Genomic DNA, 10,737 nt, shown 5'->3' on the forward strand with positions numbered 1-10,737 from the left:
GCAGTGATTTTGGAGCCCAAAAAACAAAGTCTGCCACTGTTTCCACTGTTTCCCCATCTATTTCCCATGAAGTGATGGGACTGGATGCCATGATCTTCATTTTCTGAATGTTAAACTTTAAGCCAACTTTTTCACTCTCTTTAACTTTCTTCAAGAGGCTTTTTAGTTCCTCTTCACTTTCTGCCATAAGGGTGGTGTCATCTGCATATCTGAGGTTATTGATATTTCTCCCGGCAATCTTGATTCCAGCTTGTGCTTCTTCCAGCCCAGCGTTTCTCATGATGTACTCTGCATATAAGTTAAATAAGCAGGGTGACAATATACAGCCTTGACGTACTCCTTTTCCTATTTGGAACCAGTCTGTTGTTCCATGTCCAGTTCTAACTGTTGCTTCCTGACCTGCATGCAGATTTCTCAAGAAGCAGGTCAGGTGGTCTGGTATTCCCATCTCTTTCAGAATTTTCCACAGTTTATTGTGATCCACACAGTCAAAGGCTTTGGCATAGTCAATAAAGCAGAAATAGATGTTTTTCTGGAACTCTCTTGCTTATTCCATGATCCAGCAGATGTTGGCAATTTGATCTCTGGTTCCTCTGCCTTTTCTAAAACCAGCTTGAACATCAGGAAGTTCACGGTTCACATATTGTTGAAGCCTGGCTTGGAGAATTTTGAGCATTACTTTACTGGCGTGTGAGATGAGTGCAGTTGTTCCGTAGTTTGAGCATTCTTTGGCATTGCCTTTCTTTGACATTGGAATGCAAACTGACCTTTTTGAGTCCTGTGGCCACTGCTGAGTTTTCCAAATTTGCTGGCATTTTCAGTGCAGCACTTTCACAGCATCATCGTTCAGGATTTGAAATAGCTCAACTGGAATTCCATCACCTCCACCAGCTTTGTTCGTAGTGATGCTTTCTAAGGCCCACTTGACTTCACATTCCAGGATGTTTGGCTCTAGATGAGTAATCACACCATCGTAATTATCTGGGTCGTGAAGATCATTTTTGTACAGTTCTTCTGTGTATTCTTGCCACCTCTTCTTAATATCTTCTGCTTCTGTTAGATCCATACCATTTCTGTCCTTTATCAAGCCCATCTTTACATGAAATGTTCCCTTGGTATCTCTAATTTTCTTGAAGAGATCTCTAGTCTTTCCCATTCTGTTGTTTTCCTCTATTTCTTTGCATTGATCACTGAAGAAGGCTTTCTTATCTCTTCTTGCTATTCTTTGGAACTCTGCATTCAGATACTTATATCTTTCCTTTTCTCCTTTGCTTTTTGCTTCTCTTCTTTTCACAGCTATTTGTAAGGCCTCCCCAGATAGCCATTTTACTTTTTTGCATTTCTTTTCCATAGGGATGGTCTTGATCCCTGTCTCCTGTACAGTGTCACGAACCTCATTCCATAGTTCATCAGGCACTCTATCAGATCTAGGCCCTTAAATCTATTTCTCACTTCCACTGTATAATCATAAGGGATTTGATTTAGGTCATACCTAAATGGTCTAGCAGTTTTCCCTACTTTCTTCAATTTAAGTCTGAATTTGGCAATAAGGAGTTCATGATCTGAGCCACAGTCAGCTCCTGGTCTTGTTTTTGGTGACTGTATAGAGCTTCTCCATCTTTGGCTGCAAAGAATAGAATCAATCTGATTTTGGTGTTGACCATCTGGTGATGTCCATGTGTAGAGTCTTCTCTTGTGTTGTTGGAGGAGGGTGTTTGCTATGACCAGTGCATTTTCTTGGCAAAACTCAATTAGTCTTTGCCCTGCTTCATTCCGCATTCTAAGGCCAAATTTGCCTGTTACTCCAGGTGTTTCTTGACTTTCTACTTTTGCATTCCAGTCCCCTATAATGAAAAGGACATCTTTTTTGGATGTTAGTTCCACAAGGTCTTGTAGGTCTTCATAGAACCATTCAACTTCAGTTTCTTCAGGGTTACTGGTTGGGGCATAGACTTGGATTACGGTGATATTGAATGGTTTGCCTTGGAAATGAACAGAGATTCTTCTGTCATTTTTGAGATTGCATCCAAGTACTGCATTTCAGACTCTTTTGTTGACCATGATGGCGACTCCATTTCTTCTAAGGGATTCCTGCCCACAGTAGTAGATATAATGGTCATCTGAGTTAAATTCACCCATTCCAGTCCATTTTAGTTTGCTGATTCCTAGAATGTCAACGTTCACTCTTGCCATCTCTTGTTTGACCACTTCCAATTTGCCTTGATTCATGGACCTGGTATTCCAGGTTCCTATGCAATATTGCTCTTTATAGCATCGGACTTTGTTTCTATCACCAGTCACATCCACAGCTGGGTATTGTTTTTGCTTTGGCTCCATCCCTTCTTTCTTTCTGGAGTTATTTCTCCACTGATCTCCAGTAACATATTGACACCTACTGACCTGGGGAGTTCCTCATTCAGTATCCTATTATTTTGCCTTTTCATACTGTTCATGAGGTTTTCAAGGCAAGAATACTGAAGTGGTTTGCCATTCCCTTCTCCAGTGGACCACATTCTGTCAGACCTCTCCACCATGACCTGCCCCATCTTGTGTTGCCCTGCAGGCATGGCTTGGTTTCATTGAGTTAGACAAGGCTGTGGTCCTAGTGTGATTAGATTGACCAGTTTCCTGTGAATATGGTTTCAGTGTGTCTGCCCTCTGATGCCCTCTTGCAACACCTACCATCTTACTTGGGTTTCTCTTACCTTGGGCGTGGGGTATCTCTTCACGGCTGCTCCAGCGAAGCACAGCTGCTGCTCCTTACCTTATCTCCTCACCGCTGCCCTTCCTGACCTTCTACTAGGGCCTATAGCTCCTCTAGGCCCTCCTGCGCCAGCGCAGCCACTGCTCCTTGGACGTGGGTTGATCTTCCTGGCCGCCACCCCTGGCCTTGGGTGTGGGGTGGCTCCTCCCAGCCTCCGACCCTGGCCGCATACACGGGGTGGCTCCTCCAGACCATTGCCCCTGACCTCGGACGCAGGGTGGCTCCTCTCAGCCGTTCCTGCACCGTCGCAGCCTGGCACTCTCGGCCACTGCCCCTGACTTCAGACGTGGGGTAGCTCCTCTCGGCCTTCGCAGCCACTTTATTGTACATTAGTAACAAGCAAACACAAAAAAACAATGCTCTTACCTCCACATTATGTATCACAGGGCCCCATAGTTCAGCTGAATACCATGACAAATTCCTGCATTTCTCTGATGAATTAAGGTGTATTTTTACTAATTGATTTTCATATATTAATAAAATTGACTGGAACCTTTTTTAAGATGAGATGTGAAACTCTAGCTATCCTTAGCAAAGATAGACTAATTTGTTAATTATTCCTATTTAGTGGGTTCAAAACTATATAAGAAAAAAATGAATGCCCCATCATCTCAATTCTATAAACAGAGAACTACATTCCATGATGGCTTTTATATAAATAGTTCTTGTCAGCAATTTTCTATCCAAACCGAAATACATTAGACTCAAAAGCAGTGGCTGTCAAACTGTAGTGAACATGCTGCTCATTTGAGGAACCTGTCAAAATGCAGGCTCCTGTGTTCATTACCAAAGCTTCTGATTCAACAGATCTTTCATGGAGCCCAAAAATCTGGATTCTAAACAGGTACTCTTGTTAATTCTATGACTCTTGCTTCCTGGAATTACTCTGAAAAACTGTCCTGGAGAAATGCCATATCAAAATTAGCTTATCACTTAGACCCAGAAGAAGAAAGTAAAAATTATCTGGAAGAAAGGAAGACATGATGTTTTTAAAACCAAAATAAACCAATGAGAAGAAGTTGTCAGGGAAAGGGGAGATTTAATTTTAAATCACTTTAATATTTTAGCACAATAAAATAATACTTTTCTTTGTACATAAATTTAAATAAATGTATGATTCTTTCTTTGGAGAAACAGATATTGATGATATTATTTCCTTCAACTTTTGAAAGAAATACAGATTCTTGTAAGTGATTGATTTGCTCAAGATAGCAGATGCAATAAAAAAAAAAAAAGTGAACTTTGCTTAGGAAGTTCAGTGAGACCTAGTACCTTTTTTGACAACAAACCTGTATACAGGAAGTCTGGTAAAGATTTATTATGTTGTGCTGTACCTGACATACTGCAGGCACAAAATCAGTTTCTTGAGTAAATATAGGCATATGTATACAGCCAACGAGGGACCAACTCATTCTATTACGGTTAACCTTTCTATTGAATGAAAAGACCAAGATAAAGAGTGTTTCTGAAAAAGCATGCTGGGAGTAAAACAAAACACATCTAAACTGAATGGATGTGTTTTGAAGTGTTAATTATTGGTTTTCATTCAACTGTCTTCTTAAAGGAAAATCTCAAGGACTCTGATGATATTATTTGTGTTTCACTTGTATTTTTTGGTAGACTTTTGCTGAGTGATGAAATAAATTCTCCAAAGCAGTTTTGATTCAGTTAAGTTTTACCTTTTTTTTTTTTTCCCTTAGCACCAAAGCACTGCTGATGTATTAATAATTAGTATTCTGTAACTTGGGTTACATGGAACCTCACACAATACAACTTTGCACTTGAAACTCCAGAAACAGTTTATTTTAAAAGTTATGTCTCTTACATTTAAAATATCTAGTTGTTCCTATTTCATCTATATTAATTAGATTTCAGAAAGTAAGCCTTTGATAACACTGAACAAAATTAAATGAAGATTTGGTGGATGTAGTTAAAACAGATAGCCAGAGATAACAGCTTTGCAAACTGGGTAACATCTGATTAACTAAATGTTTACTGTCTCAGATTCTTAATCTTCGGAACACAAACTTGAGTGGGAAAAAACCCGACATCCTTATTTTCACCAATCTCTATCAAAATGTATTTCTTTCAGTAAAGATAGGCAGCCAGCCACAGTACTATTAACAATTGGTAAAAAATGGAAATCACAGATTTTTTTTTTTAATGTTACAATTGTTGCACGTATCTCAAATATTGTGAATTGTTATCTCTGCTCCAAAATTACCAGAATTATAAATTTACTGTTTGGTTTTATACTTGGAGAAGTAGGAAGGTTCTTCAGGTAATCTGGTTTAAAAGCTAAAGTTATAAAATTTTAATTTCTTACAATAATCCCATAAAGTTTAGTTTATCTAATTCTTTATCTTCATCTTAATGAGATATATTTCATATATAATAACATATTTCAATTGACATATATACACTGATATTTTATACATAGTTAATACTATGTATAAAATAGGTAACTAATAAGAATCTACTGAATAGCTCAGGGAACTCTGCTCAATGCTCTGTGGTGATCTAAATGGGAACAACAAAGGGGATATGTACACGTATAGCCCATTCACTTCACTGTACAGTAGAAACCAATACAATATTGTAAAGCAACTATATGCCAGTAAAAAAAAAAAAAGAAAAGAAAATCGTATTATATATTTCAGCAATGGAGGTTGCTGTCTTTATTGGGAGGAAGCTAGGCTAAGTCATCTAAAGTTTCCAAAGGGAGTCTGTTCTCTTTACCCACTAAGTGAATGAAGTCGCTCAGTCGTGTCCAACTCTTTGCGACCCCGTGGACTGTAGCCTACCAGGCTTCTCCATCCATGGGATTCTCCAGGCAAGAATACTGGAGTGGGTTACCATTTCCTTCTCCAGGGGATCTTCCCGACCCAGGGATCAAACCCGAGTCTCCCGCATTGGAGGCAGACACTTTAACCTCTGAGCCACCAGGGAAGCCCTTTACCCACTAAAGTTTTCATTTAAAAAAAAAAATTAGAAGTGTGGGACTTCCCTGGCGGCCCAGTGGTTAACACTTCACCTTTCAGTGCAGCGGGTGTGGGTTTGATCTCTGGTCAGGAAGCTAAGATCCCACATGCCTCATGGCCAAAAAACCAAAACATAACAAATTCAATAAACATTTTTTAAGTGGTCCATATTTTAAAACTCCTAAAGAACTTTTAGAAGTGAAATAAGCAACATAAAAGCAAAATAGAGAAAGGGGATCAAGGTGGTGGAATATGAGGATGGATGTGGAGCTCACCTCCCCCCACAAACATATCCAAACTACATGTATATGCAAGAATTGTTCTGAAATTCTCATGCAAAGCTAACTAGGAACTGGCAGGAAAATGCCCATACAACTACAACTAAGGCTGCAAGAAAGACACCTACATAATTGGGTAGAATTGGAAGGAAAACGTTGGGTTGCGACCTGTACCCCTTGGAGGGTACTAAGAGGAAAAGGGAGATTACACAGGCAGACGCTTACCTTTTGGAGTAAGGAGGGGAAGACCCACAGACCTGGCATCCCAATTTTGGGGTCCTACATGGAGTAGAGAAGCCCCTTGGCTGCTTGGAGAAATGCCAAGACAGACAGAAAAGCTGGAGAGCCCTGGACTCCACTGGTGAGGAGTGCACAGGTGCTGGCTTGCCAACAGAGCAAAGAGAGTCTGCCTTAGTGAGTGCTACCTCACCGCATTCCCCTGTCCCAGCTGAATGGACACCACGGCCCTGCTCACTCCACACCACAGCATGGCACTGGATCTAGGGCAACTGGTTCCTGGGAAAAGACTCCACCTAGGGGTGCAGAGGCAAACTGGGGGGCTCAGATGAGGTTCAAGTAGGGCAGTGGCAGCCACTGTTGGTGGTGACTCAAATAGCACCCCAGAAGCAGTCCAGACTTCTGACAGAATTCCTGTACCCCCACACTGTGACCCCCCCCACTGCAGTCGCAGCTAAGCAAGTGCTCCAGCACTGCCCACTCCATGCCGAAACAGCACTAGATCTCTGCACTTGTGGTAGATCTCAGGGTCTACCACAACAGGGGCAAAGATGCAACCTTGGGCTGCATCTGAGCAGAGCTACAGACACATATACAGGCAGCACATCTTACCTCTATAAGCACACAGTTAGTTAGTTAAGTCGCTCAGCTGTGTCCAACTCTTTGCGACCCCATGGACTGTAGCCCACCAGGCTCCTCCGTTCATGGGATTCTCCAGGCAAGAGTGCTGGAGTGGGTTGGCATTTCCTTCTCCAGAGGATCCTCCTGATCCAGGGATCAAACCCAGGTCTGCCGCATTAGGCAGACACTTTAACGTCTGAGCCACCAGGGAAGCCCTATAAGCACATAAGCCCCACTTATTTCAGCACTCCCCTCCTTTGGGGCAAAGGCCTCAGTGGAGGGAGAAGAAAACACACACTTAAAGGGAACAGAACCAGCTCAGGCCCAACTGTCTGGGCACCTGCTCTATCAATTGGGAGCAGACCCTGCCCCTGACAGGGCAGTGATGGCCAGTGAGCAGAGAGGAAGTCCTGCCACACACCACACACAGACTCTTGCTCCTCCGACACCAGCCACATGCCATACCAAGGTGACAGTGAACAGCACAAGCTGAGAAAAATGTGACTCCTGTCCATGTTAAATCTAGCCCTCACACCAAAGACACTGGGCACACACAGTCTACATAGGGACACTTTCACATAAAAATGCCCCTTCAAGACCATAATAGATAAATGTTTCACCTAAATCCATAGAGACAGAGATGGCTAGGTGAAAAGGAAAAGAAAAATTCTGAAAAAAATGATGAAACTGGTAGATAATTAGTCTACCAGACAAATTCAAAACATTGGTAATAAAAGTGATAACTGAATTAGGTGACAGAATTTATCTAAGCACAGGTTATTTTAACAAGGAACTAGAGACTATAAAGAAAACCAAATCTGAAATAGATAACTGAATTATCCATTTTTGATAAGGGCTTCCCTGGTGGCTCAGATGGTAAGGAATCTGTCTTCAGTGTGGAAGACCCGGGTTCAGTCCCTGGATTAGGAAGATACCCTGGAGAAGAGAACAGCAGCCTGCTCCAGTGTTCTTACCTGGAGAATTCCATGGACAGAGGAGCCTGGCCAGCTACAGTCCATGGGATCACAAACAGTCAGACGTGACTGGGCGACTAACACACACATTTTTGATAAAGCACACTAGCAGTACTGAATCACAGACTAAATGACATGGAAGAAAGCATGAGTGACCTGGAAGACAGAATAATCGAAATCACCCAATCAGAACAGCAGACAGAAAGACAAATGAAAACGAAAACAAAGCAACATACAAGATCTATGGTATAACATAAAAAGTGCCAACATTCACACTACAGGGGTTCTAGAAGAAAGAAGAGGATCAAAAACCTATTTAAAGAAATTATGACTAAAACCTTCACAAACCTAAATACCCTTATACAGGATTCTCTTATACAGGAATCACACAGGGTCCCAAGCAAGACGAACCCCAACAGATTCACACCAAGACACAACATAATTAAAACAGCATGCATGAGAGAGAGAATTCTAAAGGCAGCAAGAGAAAAATAAATAGCCATATACAAAGGAACCACCATAAGGCTATCAGCTGATTTCTCTGCAGAAAGTTTGCAGGTCAGAAGGGAGGGCATTATACACTCAAAATCCTGAAAGGGAAAAAAAACCCTGCAATTTAGGATACTCTACACAGCAAGATTATCATTTAAAATAGGAGAGATAAAGACCTCAGGCAAGTAGAAACTAAAAGAATCCAGCAATACGAAATCTAAAAGAAAAGTTAAAAGAAATGTCAAAAAAATCCACTCTAAATGGAAAATAAGTAAGAAAATATAGGAAAAGGAAAATCCCAATAAGAAAGGCAAATATAAGGACAAGGATCACTTAAAGAAGGCAGTACATAGATCAAAACAAAAGCAAAAATTTGTAACAGCAACTATAATTGCAATCAACAGTAAGGGGTAAGCATGAAGATGTAAAATATGACTTCAAAAACACAAAATGTGGGAGAGGGGGGTAAAAAATGTAGATCTTTTCAGTTTAAAACAAGTAGATACAACTATGAACCAATATATATGAACCCATAGTACCCATAAATCAAAAACCTACAAAAGATACACAAAAACCAAAAAGAAAGGAATTTAAGCACACTAAAAAAGAAAATTATCAAACCACAATGGGAGAAACAAAAAGTGAACACTGAAGAACTACAAAAACAATTGGAAAAGAAAGCAACAAAATAAGTACATACCTATCAATAATTACTTTAAATGTCAATGGACTAAATGCTCTCATCAAAACACAAAGGGTGGGCTCTCACATTAGAAGAATTAATACTATTAAAATGGACATACTACCCAAAGCAACCTACAGATTTAATGCAATCCCTATCAAAATACCTGTGACATTTTTCACAGAACTAGAAAAATAATCCTAAAATTAACATGGAACCACAAAAGAATATGGAACCCAAACTGCCAAAGCAATTCTGAGAAAAAAGAACAAAGCTGAAGATATCACCCTCCAGGACCTCAGACTCTACCACAAAGCTACAGTCAGAACAGCATGGTACTGGCACAGATCAATGGAAGAGAATACAGAGCCCAGATATAAACCCATGCAGTTAGGGTCACTTAATCTATGTATGACTCGGAGAAGGCAATGGCACCCCACTCCAGTACTCTTGCCTGGAAAATCCCATGGACGAAGGAGCCTGGTAAACTGCAGTCCATGGGGTCGCTAAGAGTCGGGCACGACTGAGAGACTTCACTTTCACTTTTCGCTTTCATGCATTGGAGAAGGAAATGACAACCCACTCCAGCACTCTTGCCTGGAGAATCCTAGGGACGGCGGAGCCTGGTGGGCTGCAGAGTCGGACACAACTTAAGCGACTTAGCAGCAGTAGCAGCAGCAGCAATCTATGACCAAGGAGACAAGAATATGCAGTGGAGAAAAGACAGTCTTTTTAATAAGTGTGTATGTTTGAGTGTATTAGTTGCTCAGTTGTGCCCGACTCTTAGAGACCCCATGGACTGCAGCCCACCAGACTCCTCTGTCCATGGGATTTTCCAGGCAAAAGTACTGGAGTGGTTTGCCATTTCCTTCTCCAGGGGATCTTCCCAACCCAGGGATTGAACCTGGGTCTCCTGCACTGCAGGAAGATTCTTTACCAACTGAGCTACCAGGGAAGCCCTTTTAATAAGTGGTAGTGGAGAAAATGGGCTGCTATAGGTAAAACAACGAGATTGAACATTTTCTCACACTATTACAAATATAAGCTCAAAACAGATTTTAAAGAACTAAATGTAAGACTGGAAACCATAAAACTAAAAGAAACATAGAAAGACACTCTTTGACATAAAACAGCAATATTTTTTGCTTTCTCCTAAGGCAACAAGGAATGATTCTAAAGCTGAAGCTCCAGTACTTTGGTCACCTCATTCGACGAGTTGACTCATTGGAAAAGACTCTGATGCTGGGAGGGATTGGGGGCAGGAGGAGAAGGGGACGACCGAGGATGAGATGGCTGGATGGCATCACTGACTCAATGGACGTGAGTCTGAGTGAACTCTGGAAGTTGGTGATGGACAGGGAGGCCTGGCGTGCTGCAATTCATGGGGCCGCAAACAGTGGGACACGACTGAGTGACTGAACTGAACTGAACTGAAACAAAAGCAAACAAAACAAAATAAACAATAAACAAATGGGACCTAATTAAACTTAAAGCTTCTGCAGAGCAAAGGAAACCATCAAGAAAATGAAAAGACAGCCTACTGAACGGAAGTAAATATTTGCAAATGATGTGACTGACAAGGAGTCAAAATCCAAAATATACAATCAGCTCATACAACTCAACATCGAAAAACAATCCAATCAAAAAATCAGCAGGATCTGAATTCCTATTGGTAGGAATGTAAATTGGTGCAGCCACTATAAAAAAG

This window comes from Ovis aries, chromosome 2, assembly GCF_016772045.2.
Source record: "Ovis aries strain OAR_USU_Benz2616 breed Rambouillet chromosome 2, ARS-UI_Ramb_v3.0, whole genome shotgun sequence".
NCBI classification, from domain to species: domain Eukaryota; kingdom Metazoa; phylum Chordata; class Mammalia; order Artiodactyla; family Bovidae; genus Ovis; species Ovis aries.